Source organism: Wyeomyia smithii, chromosome 1 (assembly GCF_029784165.1).
Source record: "Wyeomyia smithii strain HCP4-BCI-WySm-NY-G18 chromosome 1, ASM2978416v1, whole genome shotgun sequence".
NCBI lineage: Eukaryota > Metazoa > Arthropoda > Insecta > Diptera > Culicidae > Wyeomyia > Wyeomyia smithii.
This window is the reverse complement of record NC_073694.1, coordinates 122,470,955-122,476,954: the sequence shown is the minus strand read 5'-3', so window position 1 is coordinate 122,476,954 and position 6,000 is coordinate 122,470,955. Positions and strand designations below refer to the sequence as shown.

Sequence of the window (6,000 nt, the reverse complement as noted above, 5' to 3'; positions counted from 1 at the left end):
ACAAGATGAACGTCTGTTCTCCGTGTTGTAAAGTCGATTGAAAACCGCCGTACAAATCTGATTGAAAGTAACATGATATTTTTCTGGGTGTGAGAATCTGGTCAAGCTCACTACTGAAATGTTAAGGAATACCATGATATTTTTCCGAGTGGATATGCTTTAGTTCACCCAACGGCCTACAGATGGCAAGTTCATAGTGTTGCCTTGAGATTATATGCAGCGAAGCCCAACTTGGATATCTATGTCTCTTTAGTCTATGATAAAAGGATCCTGATATGTGGACAAACTCTTAGAATTTTGATATTTGGCCTCAAAACAAAATGGCGTCGAAAAAACCACAAAAATTACCGGTTTCTCAAAAATTCAAAATGGCGCCATTGTTGCCCCTTAAGTTGAAATATGTTCAAACTCAGGTAAATTTATTTTCGCATCAAACTTCATCAAAAAATCATACATAGGAGCCAAGGCAAGAAATTGTTGCACTGTGTAATTGGGTTGTTTAGCTATATCAGCTTTTTATATCATCTGAAAGAGCTGCATTTTCTAAGCAAAACGTGATTTTAAAAAATTTTCTATCGTTGTTCTTCGATTTTTAAATCACGAATTGAAACTACTCGAAATCTGCTCGAAATCGCTACAATGACAGTTGGTATATGGGCGAACTGTCATTGTAGCGATTTAGAGTGATTTTTCAATCTTCATTCAAAAATCAAAGGACAATGATAAAAAAAATTTAAAACCCACGTTTTGCTCAGAAAATTACACTCTTTTAGCTGATATATAAAAATCAGAAATCCGTGAATAGCTAAACAACCCAATTGACGGCCGTGTAAAAACGTTTCAATTAAAAGCCTTAATTTATGCCAAACACCACCTTTATTCTAAGCTCACTAATACTCAATTTATTTTAAACTAATTTACAATTATTGTGTTTTAAATGATCACTTGATGCGAATTTAATATTACTATATCAATGCCCAATCGTTGAACGGCTGCTGGTGTTAACGATAACAGGGGACATTTGGATAATGACCTTACACTTGAACCAGGGGCCTATAAACGTCATTATTTTGCCTACCAATCATAAATTCATCACGGCGGTAATATTTCATTTCAAATACTTACAAAACTTATCTTATTCATTGGAAGTGCACATTGTACTGAAAACAAATGTTGAGCTCTTGTTTTTTTTTTTTTTTTTCATCTAAAACGACATCTACTCGAGAATAAGTCTACCGAAAAAATGGGACGTTTACTCTATTTCACTTGTTTTAGGGCAAACCAACCAAAAAGTGGGTACCAGAATCAATGAGTGGTAGATGGAAAATGTATGGAGTTTGACAGCCACGAGAGCCCCCTGACTTGAACATTCCGACCAACGTTGCCAGTATGCCAGATAAATTTAGATTTTGCCAGATTTTTGTTTGCGCGCCAGACAAACAAATAAACCCTAGGGGTAAGACACTCTTGATATATTGCCGAATATTTCCAATATTCAATATTAAAAAGTATTTACCGTTCCATTTTCGGGCATCCCTCTATCTATATCATAGCTCACTGCCGTTACATCAAGCGTTACATTATCGTTGGAGAATATCAACTGACAGATAAACGATAAATATCAAAATATATCAACCAATATTGTGTAATATTATCGAAATATTTGTCATGAAAACAAAGGTGTCTAGCCCCTAGGATAAACCTCAGAATCTGCCAGATATTTGAAAATGAGACATATTTTTGCCAGATTTCATCCACTTACTTACCTACAGCCGGCGAGAACAAAAAAGAGGACTTCACTTACAATTTTGTCGGGAATTTTATCCGACCATGAGTGCCAGACTTTTTATTTTTGTTTTGCCAGATTTTATTGAAAACTTAGTGGCAACGCTGATTCCGACCCCCGCTGAAACTATAAATTTCTGAACAGTTAAATCTTCAGGAGTGCATCTTCAGTCACCGCAGATGCACCACTCGTTGCCACCGGCCTTCAGATTCTGAGAAAAACGTACAAAAATACAAGTGGTAACTAAATACAAAAAAATACTTGAAAATAAATAAACACGTCTAGGGGGATTGCTCCATTATTCATCTCATTAAGTAGATATTCACGAAGAATGCACGGATTAAAAACCAAATTTTCACGAAATCATTGAACAAATAAACTAAATATGCTTACGTGTTCTTATGGAATCGTGCAGCATTAACAGAAACTGATTTGGCAACTTTTGATTTTCTTCAACGCTGTGAAAACAGATGAAAATACATACTGTTGAAATTTAGGAATTGTAGAAATTCATCTCATATATTTCTGCTGATTCAAGCTTGTTTTAGGAAATTTGAGGTGAACGTTTAAAAGATTAAAGTATTCTTAGTGTAGTGAGTGATTTTGTTCAGTGATTAAAATAAAAAGTGGTCCGCTAGTGAAGAAAAAAACCCGACTATAATATCAAATTTAGTGCTTTTAAGTGAGTTTTTAAGGATTATACTTTATTAGGAATCTAAAGTAAACTAAGAAGAATCTACTCCATGGATTAGCAGTTCGAAGAAAATATGCGTTTTTTCCTGTTTTCAATCGTGTTTTTATGTTGTATGAGATGAATATATGGGCTGAGATGAATAATGGAGCAGTTCCTCTATTTCAATTTATTCATCACTCATACATTTGTGACAGCATTTAATATGATGTTAACTTCGCTCCGGATTAATGTCTTCTGCTTCGAAGGGTTTGTGTTTTGTCTCGAGAAGGAAAGATGTTTATACAACTTCGCGTGATCTATGTATCTGTAGAAAATACAACAAAAACTAATTCCTGCACTTATCAGCTTAAAAAAGAAACGAGTATCTTGTAATTTTCACTATTAAAATCCATAAAGAAACAACGATTTTTGTTTTCAAAACAAACTGTGTGATTGGAAATCCAAGCGATTGTTTATACAGCAGAGCTTTCAGAAGATTTCAGATTGCCACAGATAAAAAGATTTCGACAGCTCTCGCTGCAATAGTTTGTACTATGTTTTAGTGTATTCTTAGTATACATTTTCCCTGTAAAAAATCGATCTTTCGAAATAAATGCTGCGTCGATTTTAATCCAACCACCCCCCCCCCCTTGTCACAGCTCGTCACAAAACGATGATATCCCCCCTCCCCCCATAGAAGCTACGTCATTTAAGTATGGTCCCATACCTACAATTAATTAGTATCCTAGTAGTAGTAACTGGTAGAGTAATGGCGGTAGACCACATAGAAAATATGTGGAATTTTCATAATTTTTACCATCAAAAACATCAAACGTAAGCTCGCGTTAGCACAGTTCCTGATAGTGTGCTTAAGAGTCGTATTTGTGCCCTTCAAAAATCTATGGAAAAATATACATATGTTTTTGTGAAAAGAGATGATTAAAAATGTTTCATTTGTTTTGAAATTTCAAGCGAGCTATCAACGAAATCCTTCGTATATTACAGCGATTTGGTCCAAAATACATTAAGAAAACGTAAAATTAGTATAATTATTCGTTTGTTTACACAGACGAGTTATTTCAGTTTTTCGAAAATATAGAAGATTTACTTCTGTTTACGTAGTATTTAGACATCCCATTGTCATTATAACACGTTTCCATATGACAAAATCATACAGTAGCCTTTGCGGGTCCCGGGCCACGGATTACGCATGGGGACCACTGCTTTAAATGAATAACTGTTCATATCAAACTTGAATGCAACACTGGCACAAATAATGGCGTTTGCAGCGCTAACGCTATTAATTTAAAGCCCACTCGATCGAGTCTCTTTTGCTCTTGTGAAGGCTCACTTTTGTTTGGTAGACAACTACTGGTTTGAACTCAATAAGCAAACCAAACTCTCTGCTCAATATTGTCAGGTATTCTACTAAATGCTCAGTTTACTTGAGTTCGTCGCTAGTAGCGGGTGTATGCAGAAAGATCGTCTATGGTAGTGGTGTACCAAGGTTGGAATTTATTTTATTAATTGATTGTTAGTGATGGTTTTAAGTGATTTGAATTGTTTTTCGTCAAAAGTTATAAAGACAACACGTCTTGAGGTGATTGTAGTGCAAAAACTTTTGAATCATGATTGATAATTTGGGCACAATGCGTGCGAGAAAACCGTCACTGCCATTTCAGATTTTGGTTTAATTTGTGTCAGTCAAGCGCGGGCGCAATCCTACAAGGAAACAAGTTTGAAGGTGAAACATTCTGTGTAGAGAGCCAAATGCGATAATATGTAACAGAGCACAACATTACACAGTTAAGAATGCGTTCGATTTCCACTGACAGAGGCGTTCAAGTTCGTCGCTTTAATGTGTCATTCACTAACAAGTAGAAGCGTTGGTGGATGCATCTTTGTATAGGATCAGATGAATCAGCGAAATAACTATTTGAAGATAGAATGATAAACTCAACGGGTGTTGAATATACTTACTGATAGGTTGTTTTTTGAACTATAGAAACTGACATATGTTAATTTCACGAGAAAAAAACTAAAGTGAAAAACAAACAAAAGTGTAAAAATTCAAATCCGTACACAACATTTTTTTTAATAAATTTAGCAAAAGTTAATTCGTCATATTTAATACTTCGCAAACATTTTTTCGATTTTGATAATACTCATAATTATTAAATATATTCAAAAGCCAAGACTGCGTATTATTGGATTGTTTTTGTTCTCATTTTGAAATATTTCAACTTCCGTAACAGATTTCGAATATTTCATTAAAAATAGTTCAATATGGTAATAACACAACGGCAGATAACATATTCATTGAGCCCAATTTCTCGAGTAAAATATTTTGTTATTTACACTTACACGTAATTATTCGGAGGTAAGAATAATAACTCGCGAAATGAAGAACAATTTACCTATGCTAAACTATATACTACGTGTTCGTTTTAATATACGTGTACTTGTATTTTTGCTATGTTTATCGGTGTTGTTGCTACTTAAACGTATGTGCCAGTCTTAGGTAAAAAGAACTGTGGAACTATAGCGACGAACCCGATGAGCGTGTGGTAAAGCATCAGCAAACATGCAAGCTATATAACAATCATCAACGTACTGTGAGCATGACAATGTTTGACGAAGTAGTGGTTTAAGGGGGACATAGGGCAAGTGTACCACCATGGAAAAATATTTTCCCTGTGTTTCAGATCATAATCAGCGTAATATTCAAAATTACTCTACATACTTTTGTTTGAGAGCCCACATATATTAGTGTACAGTTGATTTATTATGAACGAGTTACAAAGTATCAACCATTCAAAACAAATTACAATTATGCTTCATTTAATTAAGGTTTTTTTACAAAACTCAATGAGAACCTTCTGAAAACAATGATGTTTGTATACAAAACCTTTTGCATGATAACAAATTATTAATAGAGCATGCTTATTTTATTCGGCATTGCAAGCACGACAACTCAAACGAGTAACTTGTTAAGTTGATTTTCGTCTTGCGAGTTTTTGTTTATATTTGCTTAAAAGAGTAAAACAATTTATTGCCCCGTACGACTTAGTACCATTACTACAGTTTCATTTCTACAGTTCTGAATTAAGCACTGACAGGACCAATTTCTTTTGCATAGTACAGAAAGCGCAAGGTAGGCGAAAGCTATCACAATAAACAATGATGGAAAAAGATACAACTTTTATTTAACAGTTATTGTCATGAGTGAATTTTTATGCGTGATACTCATTCTCGCACAGCTATGTGTGCTTGAAAGTGAAATTTAAACAGTATTCAGCATTCTTGAAGCCAGCTTTTTATTTAACACATCACAATCATCCAAAGACAAGGGTTTCGCCATACATGTATAATAGTGTTGCAACTTAACGAAAATATAACGAAATGTTACGATGCTAATATGAATATTAGTCATAACACAAAAAAACAAATGAAAGAACTCAGAATAATACTTTAGAGGTGATTACGAGTATCACATAAATTTAACTTTGTGGAATAGCGTCTGACGGGGTGAGATAGGACA

At 34.4% G+C, this 6,000-nt stretch overlaps 1 protein-coding gene across 5 annotated transcripts in view; it reads left to right on the top strand.

Moving 5' to 3' along the window:
- The first annotated feature begins 3,834 nt into the window (after window positions 1-3,834).
- Window positions 3,835-6,000, top strand: part of LOC129728798 (uncharacterized) — a 181,575-nt gene continuing 179,409 nt past the window's right edge. For 2 of the 5 annotated variants that reach the window (XM_055687282.1, XM_055687261.1), the window contains exon 1: window positions 3,835-3,966. The gene's annotated coding sequence lies outside the window, so the exon portion shown is untranslated. Of the gene's footprint in view, window positions 3,967-4,082; window positions 4,204-6,000 lie in introns of those variants that run through there. The other 3 variants (XM_055687266.1, XM_055687277.1, XM_055687272.1) reach the window with 3 other exon arrangements.